Source organism: Mustela erminea, chromosome 4 (assembly GCF_009829155.1).
Source record: "Mustela erminea isolate mMusErm1 chromosome 4, mMusErm1.Pri, whole genome shotgun sequence".
Taxonomy (NCBI): Eukaryota; Metazoa; Chordata; class Mammalia; order Carnivora; family Mustelidae; genus Mustela; species Mustela erminea.
In genome coordinates, this window is record NC_045617.1 from 101,771,502 (window position 1) to 101,797,558 (window position 26,057).

At 34.3% G+C, this 26,057-nt stretch overlaps 1 protein-coding gene and 1 long non-coding RNA gene across 3 annotated transcripts in view; both read right to left on the reverse strand.

Moving 5' to 3' along the window:
• BMP5 (bone morphogenetic protein 5) overlaps nt 1-26,057 on the reverse strand; it is a 114,511-nt gene that overhangs the window by 71,282 nt on the left and 17,172 nt on the right. The gene's annotated exons all lie outside the window — the stretch shown is intronic.
• LOC116588781 lies at nt 1,724-14,243 on the reverse strand. The gene is made up of 3 exons (XR_004285080.1): nt 14,175-14,243; nt 4,721-4,723; nt 1,724-1,739 (listed from the first exon to the last, which is right to left on the reverse strand). It is a non-coding gene; the product is annotated as an uncharacterized LOC116588781 (long non-coding RNA).

The window sequence follows — 26,057 nt, forward strand, 5'->3', positions numbered from 1 at the left end:
CCTCTCACAGTAATGTTTTTTTTTTTGTCTTTTGTTTTCTTTTTTTGATTTATTTCTCAAAGCTGGTTGCTGACCATGGTGGGCCTAGATGTTGAGACTATGAAAAACTCATAGCTTCTCACTATGTTTCAGTTGACCTGGCCTTGCTACACTCCACCCACCTCCCAACCCCGCAACAAATTCCCAGGGCACTATCTCCTCAAAAAGGGGCCTTTAAAAACTGTCAAACAAACTAAACCACAATTTTATTCAGAGGCTATGTTTAGCTCAACTTCTGGAAACATTTACCTAAACATTTTACTTAAATAGCTAGCATGGTGCTTTGTTTTGCTTTTTATAGCAGTTGGCTTTATGTTTACTTATATGTGAAATACAGCTGATAAAATACAAAATATGCAATCAAGAAAACAATAATGTATCTAAGTTCATGCATACAGTAGTAATTCATAGAGCAGTTTCAAATCGAGATCTGCCCCCATCAGGGTACCTCTTAGGAAACATTCCAAGAAACTACAAAATTTCTTTTTGAAATTTTATATGTATGCTCTGCCTCAGTGCTCTTACTAATTTCAAAAGTCTACTGTCTCTCACTTTTCCTGTGGATGTCTTTCCCTTACAAACAAATCATAGTGATTTGCAATATTTAAAGCTAGGGAGCATTTTCAGTAATCCTCATGGTATTGAGTATTGTATGGGATGTTTAGACACTGCAAAATGCTAGTGTTATTTCTACAATCATATCTAAGTATTCCATGAATTCCTCTTGTTTAGAAACAGAAAATACCCTTCAAGTTCCATTTTATTTTCTCACCCCCTGATATGTGATCTCAAGGGAAAATCAAGCATAACCCTGAAAGCATATGAACATCATTGAGTGGTCTGCTCCACATTGCTCCTAATACACAGTGACAATAAAAGCCATATCATCCCTAAGATATGGTTCGCATATTTCCAGTTATAGCAAGATTTGTTCCTTTTTGCTTTTGAAGGAAACGTGCTAAAGCTGAAAACAGTGATACGACTCTTCATTAAACAGGCGAGAGCTAACAATGATAATGGAAACAGTTAACAGGACTCATTTGAAAAAGACACTGAAGGCATTTGAGAGAGTAAGGAACTGACAAACTCGTTAATATTCATTTCTTAATGAATTCAAGTAAGGGATGTCAGAATATGTAGGCAAAAGAGCAACCTCAGAAGAATAAAGCAAAGTCTGTGGTGTTCAATATATTAACGATGGTGCAGAAATTAGAACCTATAGTGTATCTCCTTCTTACTCAAAGTCATATGGGATATTCTATATTTAGTCATAAAATCCTAATGAATTTATGAAGCTTAGATATTAATAATGTTAGAATGTTTGGAGAATCAATGATAATGATTATGAGATTATAATAATTAACACTTACAAAACAGTAGGTGACATTATGCTAAGTGTATAACATCTTGTCTAATATAGTATGTATTTTGTGAAAGATGGAAGAGAAATTCAGCTAGCATTTATTGACTGTTTATCCTCCAGCCACCACTTTAGGTAGAGAATAGTGGTGGGAACAGAGGGGAGACAGGGGATGTAAAGAAAGTTCTTTTCCTATAGGCAACTGGCTAACTGCTCTCTGAGGTGTTTGGATTCTAGAAAAAAGTAAAGATTGCAGAAAGTAATATGAAATTAGAGTTAATTAAATTAGAGCTTTTTTTTTTCCATCAATGATAAACATCTTGCTTGTTAAAATATGAAACTATCGGGCTGCCTGGGTGGCTCAGTGGGTTAAGCCTCTGCCTTTGCCTTCAGCTCAGGTCATGATCTCGGGGTCCAGGGATCGAGCCCCACATCAGGCTCTCTGTCAGCATTGAGCCTGCTTCCCCTCTCTCTCTCTGCCTGCCTCTCTGCCTACTTGTGATCTCCGTCTGTCAAATAAATGAATAAAATCTTTTTTAAAAATTAAAAAAATAAAACGTGAAATTGTTGGTTCTCTTAAAGCCATTTTAAAATGGCTAGATTTCAAGAACAGGTACTTCCTTTCCCCTCTCCTTGAATCCCGCCTTTCATTTACTCCTATTTATATTCTGAGAAAAGAATTAAATAAAAGTATATGTTATCTACATCAGTCTGATAAGTAAAATGACATTCTCAGGTGTTTAACATTGCTTGCCTCTTGTCTCTAACATGGAAGGCTGCCTTTATCTTTTTAAGATTCTGAATTGACTCAAAGGAAAATTTACACTCCGCTGGTCCATGTATTTCTTTTTTTCAGGTCTATATTCCATTCACTGAAATTATGTCTATAAAAATGCAATCAACTACCATGTTGTTGAAACTTTGCATGTGGTAGATATTATACTGTGTGTTATGGGGAATACAACTCTCCAAGAAAAGTAAAATTCACAATTTATGTACCCTCACCGATACATTTTTAAAATAAAAGACCATGTGAAATTGACAGCACAGATGAGCTTTCAGAAACAGATTCATAATATACCAAACAAATGTGTAAAATTCAGGATGCAGTTCATTTGAGGTAACTTCCTTTGTGACTAGAAATCTCTATTTAGTAGTTTCGACACAACTCCATTTGCAGGGAAGCATTTACTTTATACTTAATATGCCATCTAAAATATAATTGCAGGAGAACCAAGACCCATTCCGCAAATCCCCCCACCCACCCCACCAAACTCCCTACAGTAAAAAGGTAAGAAAATTCAAGATTTCATCAAAACCTTACAAAAGCAAGTAACGCGGATGGGACAAAACTTCCTAACTGATTTAAAATGCACATGTACAGGAAAACATTGACTTGGTTAAGCAATGTTGCTTTAACCTTTACACAACATACTATCTTGCAAATAAACTCAAATTGCAAACCTTCATATTTAGTGGCACTTATTTTATACAAAGTGATCAGCTTGCAGTTGTGAAGGGGGAACAGAATACATATTGTAGACACTATTTTTTGTGCTTAAGACTAAACTGCATTGTTCAGGGCTCAGGGTTATATAGTTCTATTTTTCCATCTCTCTGGCTGAGGCTTGGATTCTGTCCAACTTCTAGTAACCCATTTTTCCCTTCTAGAATCCCAACTATAGCCTTCATTGTGTTCAAGAGGAAAGGCAACAGATAGAGCAGATTTGTAACACTTGAAAAACGCTTCAGTGGCAGGGGACTAAGAAAGGAATTTTCTGTCAGAAACTATTTGGGGGAAAGTGTTACAAAAAGTTTCAATTTAAATTTAAAACCAAAGTGAGAAGTAAATTTAAAGTTAAACAGCACTGGTTTAGAACTGAAGAATAGGCATATAGCCTACACTACTGTTGGTATGTTTTTCACTAGGTCTTAGCACCATTAAATACTAAATTTGTTCTTTCTTTAGTAAATGTTAAAGAGATTCATAGACCACTTCATATCAGGACCCCTGGGTGGCTCAGTCCTTGGGCATCTGCCTTCTGCTCAGGTCATGGTCCCTGGGTCCTGGGATTGAGTCCCACACTGAGTCCTGCATCAGGCAGCCTGCTTCTCCCTCTCCCAAACTCCCTGCTTGTCTTCCCTCTCTTGCTGTCTCTCTGTCAAATAAGTAAACAAACCTTTAAAAAAAAAACAAACATTTCTTTATCTATTGACATGTAGGATACACGACTCAGTTTCAAGACAAAACAAAATAAAATTAATAGATGTGTGAACTTGGTCAAGATTCTAAAAACACTCATAAAAACAGCAGAGAATAAACAATTACTAATAAATAATTACAGGTGGTATTTATTGAGCTTTAAAGTTTGCCATGTAATGAATTAAGGGCTATAAATGGATTTTTAAATTCAGTACTAAATAAAGTCTATAATTAAAATTCAAAATAATTTAAAAAGTGATGGTTACTGAATTTTTGCAACAAAATTATTAACATCAAGAAGGAGTAAACACAGAGAATTATTTTTCGAAGAATAGAGAGCCTATCTCAAAAACAAAAACCTTCCCCCCATCACTCTAAAGGGATCGAGGGCTAGAAGTAATAGTCTCATTGTCTGGCATAAAAATCTGACTTGATAGTCTGAGTGAATCTAATTTGTGATGAATAGTAGTAAGAATAAGATTTTTGTCTACTGACTTTGTAGACTCCCAGTTGGCCATGACGAAGATGTAGAGATATTAACCCCCCTCATACACACACCTAAGTAGGTATCACGGGGAGACCTCGTGATAGACCAAACTAGATTATCTAGTTTGCCCTCCCACCTCCACACTGGGGTTTGCCAACTAACACGTTCCAGAGAGTGCAGACAATTCTGGACTCACCCGCTGTACCTCTGTAATTTCTTGGTCCAGTGTGAAATAGCAATATTAGGAAGTTCATAGATCTATCTTAAATACCTACTCATACTACAGTTTAAACACATTTCTTATATGGAACGTGGGGGATATAAAAAATAAAATCAGAAGAAATACTGTGTTTATTAATTAAACACAATAATCAATTAATAGTTAATCAACTAAAATTAAATTAAAATTAATTAATTAAAATTTTAATTAAAATTAAGTTTAGTCAATTCATTTTATTTTTAGTTATTAGTTTTATTTTAGTCAATTAGTTTTAGTTAATTTTAATTAAAATTTTAATTAATTTTAATAAATTTTAACTTAAATTTTTAATTAAAATTAACTAAAACTAATTGACTAAAATAGTTGATTAATTTTAGTAAATTGATTAACTAAAATTAATTAATTATAAACAAACTTCTTCACATTTCTAAGGTATAGTTCTATCCGATGTGCTTTTTTGGTATTGAAAGCATGGGAAGAACTCCTTAAAATTGTCTAACTACAAGTGTTAAAATAGTCCTTTATCTTACAAAATACAACTATTTTAGATAGATGATGGATGGATAGAGAGAGAAAGATGGATATTTAATTTGGGCTAAATCATTCCAGTCTTTTTAATTTGTCTCATTAAAAGCTACTTTAAAAACTTCTGTGGGTATTCTCCAGAACAGGGCCATCTCCAAGTTATTTATATTTTTAAAAAAATATTTTCTGTTCTATTATTATCCCACATAGCCTTTATAAAATCACATATTTTCATGGTGCTTTTGCTATTACACCTCTGTCAAACTGTATAAATTATGAATATATACATATTCCTCTTAATCCTTTTTCCTTCTAATTGCATTTTGGAATTTCACACAACTCAAAATAAGCTTTAACAAATAGTAATATAGAAACCACAGAGAGGGCAAATATTTGAGTGCTATTACATTGAACTCTTTTGAAAAAAAAAATGCACCAATAGATGAAGTGTTAGGAATCTTTTTCTAGTAGTAGATCTTATTAAGATCATGGTATTTATGGCAATAAAATTTGAATTCTCCCTGTATAATCTGTTCACCAGAGATACTTTAATAATTATTCATCTGATTTTTAAACTTACTCTCTAAATTAGACAGTTTTAAATATTTTCTAAAATAAAAAATATGGAAAATATTAAACCATGGAGAGAAACCATTTGTTTTCATACTTAATCACTGATACATATTCAACTTTCTGTCTAACTCCTAGATGGCTTTTAGGATACATTGAATATCCCACATCATATAAAGTATTTTTTCATTTTTTAAATTTCTTGTGGCAGTTTTCTAAGTCTCTTTCTAACACTTCATAAACAACTGAAATGTTGGCAGGGGCTAAGAACTAGAAGTGGTATTGGGTAAAGTTTGTTAATATTCCAGCAAACTCAGAATATAGTAAAATGACAACCTCCTAATGGCTGCTATAGGCCATCCACACCCTAAAAATACTACTCCCCTCATTCCTTTCTCCCCTACCCCCACCCCAGACACAGAGCAGGCTCACTTTCTATGGTACCACGTTACCTGAAATTTGTACATATTGGAATGTGTCCTTACTTTGTCCTATTCCTCCATGGTCTCAGATGTATGTCACAGAAGCCAGAAGCTTGCAAAGCAAGGACACAGTTGACAGACACAAATTTCAGTTAACCCAGCACAGTGCAAAAGCAAGGATCACCTGTATGTGTGTGTGTGCATACATGACACATACATACTGTATACACACATACATCAACACTGATACACTACACATGCATGAAGTATGTTCTAGCTTACTTTGCCTATACCAAAGCATTTTGCAACCAGAAGGTTATTTTCACATTGGTGTAAAAAAACGTGGAGTTAATTGCCTAAATTCATATATTTAAGTTTTTTTAATGGAATTTTTTTATTTTGAGAGAGAGTGAGCAAGTGTGCGCATGGACACACACACAGACACAAGTGTGGGGGCAGAGGGACAGAGGGAAAGAATCCTCTGTGGGCCTCAATCTCATGACCATGTGGGGCCCATGTGGGGTTCAATCTCATGACCCTGAGATCATGACCTGAGCTGAAATCAAGAGCTGGATGCTTAGCCAACATAGCAACCCAGATGCCCCAATGGAACTGTTTCTCAAGTGAAATATAATTGTTGTACAGTGAGATGCACAGATCTTGAGGTCTGCAGTTGTATAGTTTGATGAATTCCGACAAATGAATATACTCATAGAGCCAACATTCCAGTCAAAATATAAATTACCTCAAAAAATATATACATAAATTACTTCGCTTTAGACAGTTCCCTCATGTCCCTTCCCAGTCAATCCCTGTCACCATAGATAACTACTTTCAATTTTACCTTAAAAATCTTATCTTAAAAACTTAGTTTTGCTTAAATGTCTGGCTTCTTTCACTCAACAAAATGTCTTAGAGATTCATTCATTTATTCATGTTTTTGTAAGTAATCATGTTTTGTATCTGTTCATTCTCTAAGTATACTAAGTATTATTCAAGTATTATTCAATGTTTCAAATATATCTTAACCTACCTAGAATGGATAAATCTATTGATCGACAGATACTTGGGTCATTTCAAATAAGATATTATGAATAAAACTATTTATATTCTAGTAGAAGTCTTTTTGTGAACATAGATTTTTTTAAATGTCTCTTAAATAAATACCTAGAAGCAGGGGTGCCGATCTTGCATGTATTTTTAGTTTTCTGAGAAACTGCCAGAAAGTGTACCAAAGTAGTTGTACCATTTTGCACTCCCACTCATGAGTGTTCCAGCTGCTCTGCATCTTTACCAACATCAGCTGCTTTTTTAAAATTATGCTATTTTAGTCAGTGTGTATTTTGTTTACATTTCCTTAATAGCAAATGATATTTCATACTTTCACATGTTTCTCCCATTTACATACATTTTAATAAACATCTAATACATGCATAAACATATTCATGTTTTTTGCCATTGTTGTTTTTGAGGTGTCTATTCAGTCTTCTCATTAATATACTATTGGATATTGGTTTAGCTTGTTATTAACTGTTTGTAGGAATACAATAATCATTTTAAATGCAACTCCTTGGCTGGATGTGTATACTGATAATGTTTACTCTGGGGTACAACTTTACTTTTCATTTTCTTAGTGGTGTGTTATGAAGAGAAGTTTTTCATGTTGGTGAAGTTCGATTTATCTATCTAGAAAGAGAAAAGGACGGAGAGAGTGTTACAAGTTATTTAGTTCTTTCAGGGTCATAAAGATATTGTCCTATTTTGGTGTAAAAGCATTATCATTTTTTTTTCATTTAATTCTGTGATCCATCTGTATGGACTCTATGAATTCATTCATGCTATGAATCTATACGATGCCTCATGGGTTACATGTAGAGTGTGAGGGAGGAGTTGAGGTTCATTTTTTCAGTACATTTATCCAGTTGTTTCATCACCATTTGTGGGGAAAACTTTCCTTTCCCATTGAATTTCCTTTCCTCCTTGTTACTTTAGTCAAGAACTCTTTGAATGTAATTCTGCCCGTTTATGTCAGAACTCTCCGTACTCTTCCATTGCTCTATCTGCCTGTTCTTACTCCATTGGCACATTGTCTTTTTTTTTTTTTAATATTTTATTTATTTATTTGACAGACAGAGATCACAAGTAGGCAGAGGCAGGCAGAGAGATGGGGGAGGGGGGGAAGCAGGCTCTCTGCTCATCTCTGCTGAGCAGAGAGCCCGATGCGGGACTTGATCCCAGGACCCCGGGATCATGACCTGAGCCGAAGGCAGAGGCTTTAACCCACTGAGACACCCAGGCGCCCCTAAGATCATTGTCTTGATCACTGTAACTTTATACTAAATCCTGAAACTAGACAGCACAAGTCTTCTATCTTTGCTCTTCTTTTTCTGAGATTACTTTGTCTATTCCAGGTCTTTTTCATAACCACATGCATTTAAAGGCAGTTTATCAATTTAGATCCTTTTTAAAAGATGGTTGGTTTTTTAATTGTCTTAGCAATTAAATGTATAAATTAGCTGCTTTTCGAATCATGAAGACAATCTATCCCTCCATTTGTTTAAATCTCTTTTAATTATTCCAGTTATGTTTTTTAGTTTTTAGTACAAAGGTCTTATATATATTTTGTTAAATTTATTTTTGATGCTATAGTAAACAGCGTTTTAAAATTTTAATTTCCATCATTTGATGCCAAGATATAAAACTACAATTATTATATTGACTTTCTATGCTTGTGACTTTGCTACATCCACTAATTTTTGTTAGTGATTGTGTAGAACTTTTTAAAGGATTTTGTACATATACATGTTGTCTGCAAATAAAGTGTTTTACTTCTCCTTTTAAGTCTTGTATCTTTTATTTCTCCTGATGTATTTTACTGGCTAAGTACTCTAATACAATAATAAGCATAGATATTCTTATCTTATTCTTTTTTTTTCTTTTAAAGATTTTATTTTTAAGTAATCACTATACCTAACATGGTGCTTAAACCCACAACCCAGAGATTAAGGGTTGTGTGCTCTACCAACCGAGCCAGCCAGGAGGCCCCTACCTTATTCTTTATCTCAGAGGGAGATGATATTTCATCTCAATATTTCATCTCCCAGTATAATGTTAACTGGAGATTTTATGTAGATGTCCTTTGTAATGTGAATATCATTCGCCTGACCTTGAATATTTTCTTCTAGAGTTGCTTAGAATGCAAGGTCGCCTTGCTTTGAAATATCTCCACATTCATTCCTCTAGAGTACATCATTATTTTAGCCATGATTATGAATGTTATATTTTAGAGAGTTCGTACATTTTCATTCTTTAAGATCCGTTGAGATTTGTTTTGAGAGACAATTTCTGATTAATCCTTTTAATCCTGTCAGCCTTCATTACTATAAAATTATTCTTTTAAGATTTTTATTTATTTATTATTTGAGGAGAGAAAAACAGACACACAGAGCGTGAGCAGGGGACGGGGCAGAGGCCAAGGAGTAGCAGACTTTCCTCTAAGCAAGGACCTTGATGCTGGACTCTTTCCCAGGACACTGAGATCATGACCTGAGCTGAAGGAAGACTCTTGACCGACTGAGCCACCCACACTCCTATAAATTACGATTTTTTTTTCAAAGTAGATCTGTTTTAGTTTATCTTTACTTCTAGTTATAAGCCCTATCTTACGTATCCTTGCTTCTAAGGTGTGGCCTCTCTGAGTTGCTAGCTGCATGTCCAAAGACAGCAATTTCTCCACACTCCTACCGGACTAGAGTAGGGTGGGTCTCTTGCATGTCCCATCACTTGACCATCTGTTTGTCATCCCTGGAGCTGATGCTCTCTGCTAGGCCTCACAGAGTCTCAATCTGTACATGCAGAGCCCTAACATATAGGCCCTTAGATTTCATATTGATCAGCCTGCCTTTATCTCTCTCTCTCTTTTTTTTTTTTTTTTAAGATTTATTGACTTATTTGAGAAAGAGAGAGAACATGAGCTGGGGGAAGGGGAAGAGGGAAAGAGAGAGAGAGAAGGCTCCATGATGAGTGTAGAGATAGGCCCTGGGCTCATGGGGCTCCTTGGAGGGCTCATAGCAGGAAGAGGGGCTTGACTCCAGGACCCCAAGGTCATGACCTGTGCCAAAGCCAGAGCTTAACCAGTTGAGCCACCCAGGCTCCCCTGCCTCTATCTCTTTAAAGAACTAGATGGCTCTTTTGCAAGCACAATCATCAGGAATAGTCAAAGCCAAATAAGCTTTAAATACTTTTAGATAAAAGGATCTGTAATAAGTTAAGTTACTACCTAAGGTAATTTGAGAACACTGATAGAATTTGTTACATTGTTTTTTGGGTTTTATTATTTCAATTTTAATAACGGAAAAACTGAAATAAGTTATAGCTTAGATTCTACATTGGTGGATTTTTTTTCTTCTAATGATAAGAAAAATTAAATACTAGCTTTGAGTGAAGCTTTATATAACCATTTTATAGGATGGAGGAATTAATTACATTGTGCAGCGAGTAGTCTGAATTAACTAATCTGAAACAGCAGAAATGATTTATCTGGCATAGAATCATATCAAATGCAATCTCTGGCCCATGGTATTCACTTAATTAATAAATGGATATTGAATGAGTTAACCAGGCTTTCCACTACTGTCTGAGCCAAGATGCAAAGTCAGGTTTGCTTGACTCCAGAATTGGTACTCTTAATATCCTGCCCTAAATAATAGCCTTAATATCCTGCAAAGAAACTTTAATTCTCTGAATAATTTTAAAATTCAGATTATGGCACTTTTGTTTGACTACAAAGGAATTGTTCTTAAATTTTAAATAAGTATCAGTCCCAGGGTTCTCACAAAAAGTCAGACTTGACCATGAACAGCTCCCTTCACATCTCTACTAACATATACACTGAGGGAAAGGGACTGAGGGAGAAGCCTACATATCAATCAGTTTTGGTGCTACAGGATGAGTTGCTTTGAGTTTAATGAAGCTTCCACCACCCTTTGGATAAAGCATCTGAACACGGCAAGAGCCTGGAAGTTGATTGTTCCATCCATTCCATTAAGCTATCTCCCCCAGAAAGATTTTGCAGTCAGAAAAGGAAAAGCAGCAGAATTTGGAGACAGCCCACTGGTATTCTATCAATTCTTCTAACTGTGCTGCTGTCATCGTGCCTCATTAATCAAATTTTGATGTGGAAAATGGAATAAAAACATTGTCAGGTTTTCTTTCCTATAAATATCAATCTAAAGACAGCAAGGGTTTTTTTTTCAATTAAAAAATAAAAACTATAGCAGAGGGAAGATATAGGATCATGAAGTTATGCCATGTGATAGCTATAACAGATTATGCATATTTGTAAACTCGCTTTTAATATCATATATTTAAACTGGAAGAAATTTCCTTTTTAGAATAGACTTTTTTCTTTAGGGTTATTTTGTGAGATCTACACATTAGCAGATTACACTATTTTCTCCCCAAACTTCAGACTCCAAAATAGGTCATAGCAGATCACTAAAATTCAATGTGTATTTGATAAATAGAATACCAATGCTTTCATTAATAATTTTATAAATTACATAATCTACTGAAAATTTGCTTTCTTGCTCTTTAAAATCTAGCAAACAGTTTAACTCTAGTATAATTTTGAAATTATACAGAAAAGTACTTACGATTTCATAACAAGTAAAATATTCAAGACAAAAACTTATATAAGAAAAAAGTAACTATGCTGTTTAAACACCTACCAAAATATTTCTAAAGACTTAGATGTTTAGCTAAAAAATGCACATTTTGAATATTGATTTTGACACATTAAATTCATTTTACGATCATTTCAAAAGCCAAAAAACTGACACCTTATATATATCATATAGCTTCAGTTTAATTCACCATGTACATTACTGTCAATTGTATTTATTATTTCCTATACACATGAAAAACTATAAACAAATGCTATTCTCCAAGTTATTTAAAACATACTAAAATCTGAAATCCCCTAGAGGGACATTCACCAAATTTTATGGCTAATATCTTTACACTGCACATGCACATAATAAGAAACAGAGCTGTCATATTTACTTCAATAGATATTTATAATGAGATTTATATTTTTGCCAAGAAACTTGAGTTTCACAACAAATCAGATATGCTGAGACAATAAAAAATAAACATGAAAATTTATGAATTATTCCAAGCTATGATTTTACCATACAAATTACTTGACATCTGCGAGTAACTAAATCACTCTGCAGAAAATTCCACCCTAAACTAAAATGGGTCTGTGGAGCAACTCTTGAAACAAAATTATGGTCTGGAAGCTTCGATACAGTGATATAATCAAAAGGTGGTGAGATTTCCATGGAATATGTGAATATGCAACACTTCATCTACTATAAAGATGAGCGTCTCCCACTAGCTTTAAGATTTTTTTTTTAATTTACTAGGCAGATCTATGGGTGATAGCAATAGTGTTCTTTAAATTACTTAAATAGCCAATCTATTTACCTGGATTAAATATGAGGTTGAGCTATCATAAAACCACAGCAAGAAGACTTTCAGAGAAACACAGGGAAGCAAGAACTGGTCTTCTGTCATTCACTGAGCAAGGTGTGGTGCTTCTGTCCCACCCGAACTTGGAAGATAAGCTATGAAGCCTTTAGGCTCCATTTATCAAATTTTCCCATGTCAGTCTTCTTGGAAAACATATATTGTACCATTAAGCAGCTATTTTAGTTCCTCATGCCCTTAGCTTTATAGAACAATGTATTTGGGAAGAAGGACAGCAAATCCAGTTCCCTCTCCTCCCCAACTCCACTCTGAATCCCCAATGTTTTAACATGCAGAAAATCTCAGAAGAAGCAATGCTGTTCCTACAGAGAGCTTGAGAAATGTACAGAGCTTAGTCATTTAGCAGAAAGAGGAACCCAAGAGTTTCTCGCAGGGAAGAATTTTTTCAGGCCCCACATTGCCTTTGAATGGCCACCAAGCTAAACCTTCATAAATACAGACTGGCTATTCTTTAGTACACAGTAATACTAAAAGTTTTCCCAAGAACTTACATGAAAATATGAGTAATTCAACAAAAGTTCAACATAGAGAGGGAAGCATAAGGGGAATAAAGGTGCTGAATTGAAATTATTGAATCATTTACTTGATACTCTATCCTGTAGCCAACGTATAATTTAAATGTGATATGTCCATAGTAAATAAAATGGGAAGGGACATACCAGTACTGATTGGGTAATTTTCGTTTTGTTAATATTTTGTTGAATGTTATCAAAGACACACAATAGTTGTTTCTGTTGGTCCTCATTATATTATTAGAGAAAAATGCTTCCCAAAGTGAGATTAGAAAAGATGGCAACCTGAAAGTCTCATAACATCATTACACCCTAACTTACTACTCTCGTTACTTACCCTAACACAAGTTTATATGCTCAGATTCCCCTGAATGTCAGCTCTCTTATTTCAGTGTGTTTTTTGACTACAATGGCTTTTGATATTACGTGTCTTAAGTTCAATATTTCATTCCGAGAAGGTACAAGCTTCTATTTTATTATTTCATCTACTGAAGTAAACCCCAACTCATTACATATTTAACTATATAATATTTAAGAATAAATTATGTTTTATTCTTCCATTATATTACATTTAAGCCTTAACTGATGTTATAATTAGGTGTGAGTAGATTATACTGTTTTGATAATATTCACATCAGGAAAGTAAATATTTGTAGTTAAGAGGTAGCTCCAAGGTGAAATCCCTTGCCTAAAGTAGGGAAAGAAAAAGCAACACCAGGGGCCTAACTCTGGACCAGATCTGTCCCAAGCTCTGTATAGCTACAATTCTACTTTCTCATTAGTGAGAATTGCAATTCCTATCTTATAGATGCGAACTAAGAGGCCTCAAGAGATTTACTTGCCCAAGTTTGCACGGCAAGGAAAAATACAGGAACTGGGTTCAGTCATCACATTCTAAAATTCACCTGAGCCCCTGTAGTCTTCTTTAGGGGGCCCAGGGATTTACGTGCATGACTGCCCAGGCAGACCCAACGTTTTCATTTCATGCTAAATATGTTGTAATGTGTCCTTTTCTATCTTGAAATAAAACTCTTAGATATTGTATCCCACCTTACCTTCATAGTTTCCAAAACATCAATATAAAGTCAATGATGATACAGTAAGTAATATATCCAGTAGAATCTATCAGAAGGCACATCACCCGGCATGCAACCAGCTCAAATGTATGCACTGCCATCAGCCCTGGTAATTATCAAAATGGAACATTTTGGAATGTTTGGAACATTTGGAACCCAACAAAGACAAGCAAGTACAATCATTCTTTGACATAAAAAATAAATATACTGGGCTGCCTGGGTGGCTCAGTGGGTTAAGGCCTTTGCCTTCGGCTTGGGTCATGATCCCAGGGTCCTGGGATCAAGCCCCGTGTCGGGCTCTCTGATCCGCGCGGAGCCTTCCTCCTCTCTCTCCCTCTGCCTGCCTCTCTGCCTACTTGTGATTTCTCTCTCTGTGTCAAATAACTAAAATACTTAAAAAAAATAAAAATAAATAAAAATAAAATAAATATACTAATGAAGAAGCCAATCTATGTAAAATGTAAATGCATTTTGTATTTTGATGTCCAAATGGGGTTAGAATCTAGGTTTGAGTTTTTCATCTACAGGACCATGTCTGATAGGGGATCAGAAATTTGTGTTAAGATGCAGAAAATTCTTCATTGTATGAAATGTTTATTGGGTATCTCATACTCCACTCACAAAAATATCAGTGATACGTCTCAATATTGTGAATGTGTGGATGCCTGGGTGGCTCAGTCCTTTAAGCATCTGCCTTCGGCTCAGGTCATGAATCCCAGGGTCTTGGGACTGAGTCCCACATCTGGCTCCTTGCCTCAGTGGGGAGTCTGCTTCTCCCTCTGTCTGCTGCTCCCCCTGTTTGTGCTCTCTTTGACAAATAAATAAATATAAAATCTTTTAAAATAATTATTTTAAAACTAAAGACTGCACTCCAAAATTTGAAAGGACTCCTAGGGCAAATCACATCACTATTACAGTGTTTTTTTTAGAGATCATTTACATTTCCAATGAAAAGTGCTTTTTAATTATATTCCAGTTAAGATTTTTTATAAAGATAAATGACTTGAACATAGCCAGTTTGACTCTTAAGCCTTATTTTTAAAGCAACTTTCTAAAGACTCCTATTTACTTTCTGGGTCAAAACTGCTACATTTAGACATCCCTGTGTAAGGCTAAAGTTTCTACTTTCAACCAGAATGCTTCTTTGTGTATAATTTCTATAACACTGCTTGTAAAACGTTCTGTTTTGTTGTTCTGTTTCCTGGAAGACCACCCTAATGTATGAATAAATATCCTGCAAAATTCGGCTGACTCCTGGTTTCTGGTTGACCAACTGCTGTCACTTTGGTATAATCACTCAAAGGCCAAAAGAATGTGAATTTGTAAACAAAGAAAGCCCTGCATCCCAGTCACTACATTTTATCCTCTATCTCTGTCATTAAGGAATACACAACGTTTAGCTGATGGGCACACTACTCATGGTCCAATATATTCCTACTATTCATAAATTCAATATATACACACATACATTCATACACATATACAATAAGTGCAGCTACCAGATGGCGGATGGCATCACAGGGAGAAGAAAGTCCTTGTTTATCTCATTTCCTGCTATGACCCCAGGGTTGAAAACCAGTGCCTGGTATGTAGTTGGAACTTAAATAAATATTTTGCTGATGACTGAGGAGCTGGGACTTTATGCTGTGGTCTGTGGATGACCGTGGAGGGCTTGTTTGCAGGGGGATAATATCATTTCCTAGTTTTCAACTTCATTTTCTATAAGATCTCTAGTGTCTGTCGACCCCAAAATGTTATGATTTCTAAATAAGGGCCACACATTCAAGTGGGACAAAGGACGCTGCTGGAGTCATTTTTTTTTCTCTTCTTTTTTGGTCATGAAAGAATTGGAGTTAATCCTGCTCTTAAAATGCATCTAGTCTGCCCAACGATCCCCTCTGAATCTTAACTCCAGAAACTACGTAGACACTATTTGAGTACCTTTGGTAGCAGGGAATGAACACTACCTGTAAGAGCCTATTTTATCTTTGCATGGTTGGGATACTTACAAAATGCTTCCTTACCTCGAGCTCGAATGTGATAATCAATCATTCAGGGCTCTTCCAGATTATGTCTAACCACACTTCTATGCAAACTCAGTTCAAATCTGTGATGGTAATAATTAACCTCACTGCATTTTCCCTTCTCCGGGCTAAATGGTCATCATTTATTCCCTCAATAAATATCTATTATGAGCCCACTATGGGCCAGACACAGGTTCTGGGGATTGGGTGTATGGCCAGAAACAAAACTGACAAAGTTCCTGTCCTTACGGAGTTCGTATTCTAGTGGTGAAAACTTGCAATAACAATGACTAGAAGTGATGGATGGATAACGACCCTCACAACCTACATTCACCCCACGTGAACTTACTGAATTTTCCCTACCTGTCTTTTAAATCATGGGGACTAGAAATTAATGAAAACAATCCTAGATTGATCTGATCAAGAATAAGAATAGAATTATTTCCACACTACTTTAAAAAAAATATATTTTAGAGAGAGAGACAGAGAGAGCAAGGGAGCGAGCAGGGGGAGGGGCAAAGGGTGAGGGAGAGAATCTCAAGCAGACTCCACATTGATTGTGAGGCCCATCACAGGGCTTGATTCCAGGACCCTGAGATCATGACCTGAGCCAAAATCAAGGAGCTGGCAGCTTAACCGACTGGCTACCCAGCTGCCCCACCCTACTTTTGATAATCTCTTAATAAAGTCTAAACTTGCAGTACATTTTCTGGTGGGCCTATCAACTTGTTTTCCCTCTGAACTTAAGGCAAAGAACATCTTGGAGTCTCTCATGGTACACAAAGTAATTGTCAAAATCTGCTGGGACTGTATTTTTTTTTTTAAGATTTTATTTATTTATCAGGGTGGGGGGAGAGCAAGTGGGAGCACAGGCAGACAGAATGGCAGGCAGAGGCAGAGGAGAAGCAGGCTCCCTGCCGAGCAAGGAGCCCGATGTGGGACTCGATCCCAGGACGCTGGGACCATGACCTGAGCCGAAGGCAGCTGCTTAACCAACTGAGCCACCCAGGCGTCCCATGGGACTGTATTTTTATTCTAGATTTTGACCTAGAGCGAAACGTCAGGTTTATCTCTAATACATCACCATGTTTCAGATAACCTGGATTTAAATCCCATCTGCCCTTTACTAATTGTACAACCTTGACCAATTATTTAAATTTTGTATATTTTATTTTATTTATTCATAAAATGGGATTTATAATAGCACTTAAAAAAATTTTTTTAAAGATTAAATGAGATAACAGATAGAAATTGCTTAGAACATGCCTGATAAATGGCAAGCAGTATATAAAAGTTAGGTATTTTACATAACATAATTAATCAGAAATTCAAATGTAAGAGTTAATGCCTATAAAGAAAAAAATATTTTGTTGCTCACAGATTAAGGATATTTGTTAAAAACAAAAAAATAAAAAATAAAATATTCATTAATGGCAAAAAAAAGTTAACTGTTTTCACTTTACAGAAAATATCTATACACACACACACACAACACACACATATATACATATATACATTCAGGCATATGTATATTCATTTATAGATTATATATATGCATTATTTATTTTATATATGCATTTCCAACATTCCTCCTCACAACTTCATAACCGGAAGCTCTGGACCCCAATCACACATGCATGGTCCTATCTATATCCTCACACTACTAGATGCCATTACTCGATGCCACAGAGATCTGCCTGCAGTCCCAAATTCTTGACAATATAAACCTTATCCAGTGTGAGCCTTATTCTGTGCATGTTTCCCATCACCCCTTGTCTCTCTGCTCACAGTGATCATGCTGTTTTTCAACAAAAACCCTCACAACAATAATTTATTTTTTGACCACAGCACTGCCATATAAGCTACGTATCTGTTATCACAAATTCTTTCATTAATATCCATGATCAATACTTATTTAGCATCTACTAATGCTAAAAACTGTCTGATATGGTGGTTGGTAGAATAAGTTCCAACTTCATCTTCTTATTAGTTGTCTGACTTTGCACATTTATTTAGCCTCTCCAAGCTCTGACTTCTTCATCCACAGATGGCGAGTCAAAAAAAAAGGACTCACCTGACAGGGTGTAGAGTGGTTTAAATGATAAAATGCACACACAGCCCTCCAGCATTTTGTGGAATGCATGTAGGTACGTAGTATTAGGAGGTTATTAACAGAGTTATTGTTTTAACCTTTCCAAAAGGCTATAAACTCCTTAAGGAGGTTTGTGTCCCATACTTTCCCTTTCTGTTTTTTTTGTTGTTGTTGTTGTTTGTTTGTTTGTTTGTTTTGGGGGAAATAGATAAGAGAAACAAGATGGAACAGAAAGATTTCCCAAGACTATGGAGGGGATCCAAAACCAGTTCCTCCTTGAAGGTATGGGGTGGTAATACTTCTGGAAGGGGTATGGAAAGCAGGCCTCCAACCCCAGGGAATATTATTAGAATATTTCTGGAGAGGAATATGGGTAGCAAAGCCATCAAACTTCAAAGGAATCTGTGGGCTTGCAAAATAGAGAGTACTTCTTATTTTTTAAAAAAATCTTTGTAATGTTTTAAAACATATGCATGTATAATTTTGATAGAAATAAAAATCAACATAAAAGGATCAAGTACTACAAAAAGTACTTGTTAATTTTAAACACTAGTTATGGCTGTTTATACTCTGATCAGATGTCATAGAAAGCATCTGATAGAAGAATTCTACCTGTTTCCTCTAGTAAATCATAAGGAAATGTGCCTTAAAAAGAATGAAAAGCCCTCTTTGTTTAAGTTTGGGCTATATCAAATCCTTAAGAAGTATATTTCATTGTAAAAATATGTTGCGCATATAAGAGCAAAATACCATATTGAGCAAAAATACCTGAGCATAAGTCTACAAGAGAGTTGGAGATTCTATTAATTTTCCAGTAAATGCAGAAAAAAAGGCATTGACCCAGATTTTCATACCTCCTACGACCAAAAAAAAAGTCTTTAAGGATAAACTTTTTTTTAATATATCAAGCACTTCCTAAGAAAATTCAGCAATTTTTTCTGTTTATTTATCTATCTACCCTCACTCTACAGAAGTTGATCCAATTCAGGAAGCCGGCTACATAAAAAATCTCGATCTGCAAATAATAGCTGCTCAATAAGAATGAGTGGAAGGCATGCAGAAAATTCTGGAGCCTATATAAAATACAGAAAGTAAAGAAATTTTGGTATAGGTATTTTAATAAGATATATTTCTGATGATAAAAATACATAATCATTCTATGCCATTTTGAAAACTGGTAGCAAATACAAGAAAGAAAACTAGAAAATCACTACCAATTAAATTCCCAGAGTAAAAGTTCTCTGGAGGAAACTGGTCATTTCCTCCTGGGAATTTTGTGATAGATTTTCAAAACACATGCATAAGTGGTTGTTTATTCCTTAACAGTACTTTGATCCATATCTCTATTATATTCCCTGCCTTGTGCTTGTGCTAATTTATAGAAGCTCATTATACATTTAATTTGTAACATTTGTAACATTTATATTTTATTTATTGTTTTTTAAAAATTTTTTAATCAATTGATATTGATCTTCTAATTCTATTCCTCTTAGGTGGAAAAAAATGCTCATTTGTGATATAGTAAAAACTATCTCTTCTTTCCAAGATTTTTTCCATTTCCATTAAATGTAGAAGTTTTCCCCTAATGAATACTTCGAAATAAACATTAGCCTGCACCACATGATGACTATAGTTGAAATACTCTATTGTATATTTGAAACTTGCTAATAAAGTAGATCTTAAAAACTCTTAGCACATACACAATAAAGAGTAACTCTATGTGGTGACAGAGGTTAACCAAGTAGACTATGGCAATCATTCCACAATATTTACGTATATGAAAATCATGCTACACAACTAAAATGAATATGATGTCACCTGTCAAAACAAAGTTAATTAAATGAGTATAAATGCCACTTTTATTTATAAGTACACATTTATTGTATACTAAATTATTGTGCATAGTAATGATTCTTTCTTAGCTATTCTGTTTCATGGATATATATGTCGTTATATACAAATACTGCATTGCTTCTATGATTACCTCATTATAATGTGTTGTAATACTTGATAAAGCCTTATAATGTATGTTAAGATTACATAAAAAGATTCCTAGACTTTCTTTTCAACTAGATCTTAGCTAATTTTCATTTCAAGATGAACTTGAGTATGTTTGGTCAAAATCCAAGAAAGATTCAGTTAAGAGTTTTAATCAGAATAATAGTAAATCCATATTCATTTACAAAGACAATATTTTCCAACTCTTTTCTCACTTGGAAAATGGTTTGCTTCTGAATTTATTTAAAGCTTTTTGATTTATGTAAAGTTTTAGTCATAAAGGTTGTACATGTTCTTGCTAAGGGTTCCAATTAAACTTTTCATGTCTTTATGTTAGTTTTTCCACTGTCATTGGGATGTAATTTTCTCATCAGGTTTTTAATTGGTTGTTTATATTCAAGAACTCTGTATGTTTTCAGTTTTAGAATTATGTATGCTCATTTAGCCAAACCGATGTATTTTAGTACAATTTCAGTAGATTCCCAAAGTAAACAAAAAGGTTAACTGTATATGGTTGGACTTGTTGCATTTTTCAGGACTTCCAGACCTGCTAATTACTGATGACGATGCTGTCATCTTGTTTAGTTGTTTTTGTTTGTTTATTTGTTTGTTTTAATAGACAGGTCTTTAGTGTTGAAATATGTACTGTCAATTTGTGATAGACTTTGCCATTTGAGTAAAATATCTTTCCATTCCTAGCTTTCTCTCCCCAGCAAAATCAAGGATTGACTTCTTATTGTGTGCCATTAACTTTCTATTAAGACCACTGGTGTCCCAAGAGTAAGCAGTTGAAGCAATCCACACCAGGGCCAGGAAAGAAAGGGATTCATTAAAAGACAATAACACAACCAACCCTAAGTCACTCTGCTTCTTATTATCACCAGACCTCCACAACTCTAAACAGTGTGAGTGATAAAATATTCCTCCCAGAAATAATTTTGTGTTGATCAAAGTTCAAAAATGTTGCCATTGTTACTGTTGTATTTTCCTAATATGTATGTAAACTTTAAATTAGCACATTTTTTATTTATCCCTTAATAAACATTGTATTATGTAGAGGTTAATATGGAGAACTGTTGGTTAGATAGTCGACCCCAATACACATGGGGTAAGAACTTAAGTTCAGTTATATTTTTCCTTTACAATCACTGTGCTTCCATTATTTATACCTAATCTGTTTAAATGCAGAAATACGTAGTGCCACATGACTTGGTGACACAACTAGCACCCAAAGCAAGCTCAAACGATTCTGAACCATTATGAACTTCAGAAGTTTTTACCAAATAACAGAATTTTGTTATGAATTTTCTGGGGAAGATATTTCAGCAGAAATATTTCAAACATGACAACACTTGAAAGCCAATAGGAAAAGTAATCCAAGGAAACACAGATGGATAGAGTTGTAATGTCTAGAGAAGTGAAATAGGATTTTTGTGAATCTCAAATAGATTTAACCATATGTTTATGACTTTCCTTAACTATTTGCATGTCTGTTGTTGTATGAAATGGAACTTCTCAAAATTAAAATTTATAGAAATTATTCTTCAATCAAGTGGGAGTGAAAACAAATTGACAAAAATAACTATACTGCTGCCAAACATAATTAAGATAGTTTTTTTTAAAAAAATCATTTGCAGAAGCTTGAAAACAGAAACTCTAATGTTATTTTTTGTGTCTTTGACCAACATGTTGATATTGGTCAGTATTTTTCTCTATTTTTATTCCAAAAAATACATTAATATTATTTATAAATGTTAATTTAGTATCTCTTTTCTTATACTGTAATTTTTAAATCATTTTATTGGCAAACATACATATATACTAATATGTGTGTGTGTTTGTGTGTGTATACATATATATGTCATTCAATAAAAAAAGTTTTACTGTATTTTTGTGGTTTTATTTTACTGGATTCATTTCACAATTATTATTGAAAATAATCCATCACAGAGAGAAGCAAGATGTTAAAATGATCTGAGTGTCTAGCCTTCTAGGTATGCCATCAACTAAGATCATATAATTTATTGAATTAGCAGATTCCCTGATACTAAATTATCCTTTCATTTCTAGGATCAAGCTAAACTGGTAAAGTTAAATGACTATTTGAAGTTACACTTACTTTCATGTTGCAAGTACTTTAATTAAGATTTTGTCACAGGATTTTTTAAAATTTGATTTGCAAGTAATTTTAATTAAGATTTCTGCCATGCGGTAAAGGAGCTCTCTCTTTTTCCTATCTTCTTATCCAAGTATGCTGATTTATTAAAAATTTCTAGATAGCCATATTTTAGCATTCTGGGCTAGTTTATGCAGCATTCACTTTGTTTCATTTTTTTTTTTCCACCCATCCACGAATGACAAAGCTTCAAACCTTTGAAAAAAATAATGTTTGGGGCAAACTTTTAATAATTACCAATGTTGTTCACTTATTCATGTTTCTCAATTGCTGAGGTAGCTCATTAAGATTTTCAGCTGATTAGCATAGAGTTAATGTAGTAATCTATAAAGTGTTAAATCAATATTTATAATTATATATTATTTCTCTTTGTATTATTTTTCTTTTCTATTTGCTAATATTTGCCAGAAGCTTGTTGGTTATTTGGTGTTCTGAATTAACAGCTCTAAGATGAATTACTTCTACAGTTTGTTTTCTCATTCAGTACATTTTGTCTTTATTTCTATATGTCACTCTTTTAGGATTTATGGGGTAAATTGAATAGATGCTTAACTATATTTTTTTTAGATTTTATTTATTTATTTGAGAGAAAGTGAGCAAGAGAGAGAGAGAGCAGGAACAGTGGCAGAGGGAGAGGGAGAAGCAGACTCCCCGCTGACCAGGGAGCCTGACGTGGGGCTCCATCTCAAAGCCCTGGGATCATGACTGAGCCAACCTAGAATACTTAATTTATTTATCTACATATATATTTACATTTTTCCTTTTAGGATACAAGCTCTGAAGGCATGAATTTATCACAGAGTTTAGTTTTGGCAACCACTGTTGTTTTGATACATTTTCATGTATTATCGCATTTTCTAAATCTTATTCTTTAAACATTTAACTTCTCTCTTAATTTAGCCAAAAGATTTATTTTTTAAAAAGATAATCTATATTTTATGAATATGTAATTATAAATATGACATATGAAATGCCTATCTTTTTGTAATTTTGTTTTTTTTTTTAAAGATTTTATTTATTTATTTGACAGAAAGAGATCACAAGCAGGCAGAGAGGCAGGCAGAGAGAGAGAGAAGGAAGCAGGCTCCCGGCTGAGCCAGAGAGCCTGATGCAGGCCTCGATCCCAGGACCCTGAGATCATGACTTGAGCCAAAGGCAGCGGCTTAACCCACTGAGCCACCCAGGTGCCCTGTAATTTTGTTTTAAGTAAGCTCTATACCTAACATGGGGTTTGAACTCAGGACCCTGAAATCAAGAGTCTCATGCTCTACAGACTAAGCCAGGCCAGGCTCTCCCTGTAATTATTTTTACAAATGAACATGCTAGTTGATCTATGGCTTTTGACAAATGCAGAGTTCTGTGACCACCACCACAATCAAAATACAGAATGGTTCTATCACTGCCTTGAAGCTCCATTAGTAGTCAATTCCTTGCCTACATTTAATCCATGACAAAACACTCATCTGTTCCCCATTTCTAGAGTTTTGTTTTATCCAGAATTTAATACAAGGAAACCATACAATATGTAGCCTTTTGGGTCTGATATATCTCACTTAGCCAAATGTGTTTTAGATTTATCTGTTTTAGATAAACAGATAGAACTATTTATTAATGGTTCTCTCCTTTATATGTTGAGAACTTCATTGAATGGAGGCACTAAAATTTGTTTAACCATTCATTTATTGGAGGACAATTAATTCTTCCTGCTTTGGGGTAATAATGAAGAGAGCTTCTTTGGCATTTATGTATAGGTTTTTCTGTGACCTAGGATAATATTGCTCTAGAGTAAATATCTCCAAGTGAGATTTCTGGATCACAATGGCAAGTATATGTGTAATGCACAAGAAACTCATGATTTTTTTTTAAATAGTCCTATTATTTTGCATACCTGTCAACAATTTATGAGAGTTCTATAACCTTGTCAACACTGGTTGGTATTTTTATTTTTTATTTTTTTTCATTTTCCATCTTAATCATTTCTAGGACACATAGCAGTATCTTACTGCAGTTTTAATTAATATTTTCCTAATGACAGATGTTGCTAACATGGTTTTAGGTCCTTTCCGGATATCTATAACTTTTATATTTTAGAATTTGTATGTCATAGGATTAGTGATTTATCTAAACATCCCATGGATTCTCAAAAAATGTGTATCTTTATGCCATCTGACACATATCAATATATTTCAAAGTACAATCCTTGAGATGTGTCAATTAATGTAACTGTATTACATTATTCAAGTATATCATTACTTTATTTTTGTATATGTGCTTTACTATGCAGTTTTAAATGTGTGGTAGGAGTTCATATAACAATTTTGTTTCTACCAACTTATACTCATCCTTCCAGAATTGGATGTTTTATGCATTTTGATTTCTCACTTTCCTTATAAAGAACAGTGCTGAAGCTTGGTTGAGTTTTATATGGTTTGTGATCATAGTGACTGGTTCTGCTTCATGTTATTTATTTTCCTTGGAATTCTAGGCTTGCTATCATAAAATTCCGACCCCTGCTTTCTTCTACTTGCACAGCCCTCAGACACTGTCTGTATCCCTTGATTCAGAATTTATCTAATTATTTGATTGTCACTTCAGTCCAATTACTATTGTAGTTAGCACACTATCATATCTAAATTTGGATCTCTGTTTCTGAAATGTCTTTTCAAAACTATACCATGTTACAGTGTCAAAACTCAAAAAGTTACTATGTATGACGGAAACTTTTCAAAGCCAAGAGACGTTGATAAAATGATGAATGTGTATAATGAAGAAATATGAATTTAGAGACCATATTTTACTCTAACAAATACACAGATGTACCATGGGATTTTTCCATAACCTCAGATATCCCTCTCAACCTAGAAGGTGCAAAAGGGGTCAAGGTGATGAAATTGGATTGTGAATATTCCACAATTATTGGGATCATCTCAATAATTGCAGATGACCAAAAAAAAAAAAAAAAGTGATTCTGAAATATCTCGGGCTTCTTATAAGCAATGAAGGCTCAGACTCAAAAATCAAGCTTGGATACTAAACTGGGGGATGTAATTTGTGGCCAAATATTGGTAATTGCTTGTGCATTAAAACATAATACGCATTGCATGTATTTAGTACTCCTTCTCTGCAATCCCAAAATGAGTCTTTAAAGTAGTATAATCTATGAGATACTTGGGACACTTCAGCATTCCAATTGTTCTTAGGTCATGTGTCTGTATGTTTTATAATTAAATTACAGAGCATTTGGGCATAAGTTTATTTAGATCAAATCCATTTGCTCAGCTGATTTTAATTCCCAAACTGGGTCTCCTCAAAGACCATGAATTCCCCATTCTTCTTAATTTCTATTTCAGTAATCTGCCACGGCATGCCTTCAAGCAATTCTTTCTAAAATGGAATGTGGGACATAGATTTTACAAACTCTTAAGTATTTGAAAATGTTTTTATGTGACTATTATATGCAAATGACAAGTTAGGGGGAAAGTAAAAAATCAAGCATAAAAATGGGAAAAAGGTGAATAATTATTAAATATTTAGTCACAGGAGGGATTTCTAAGCATAAGCAACCATGAAATAAGGCAAATTAAAAAATGAACAAAAATAACATAGAACTTCCCAAAGAGAAAATATAAGTGGATAACAGACATGTAAAAAAAAAAAAAAATGATTCTTAGAAGAAATATAAATTTTTAAAAAAAACATGAGTTTTAGATTATTAAAAATGTAAACATATCATATAATTTAGGTTCCAGTTTGATAAAAATAGCATTAGCATTTACTTGTTGTTGCATGTGTAAAAGAAAC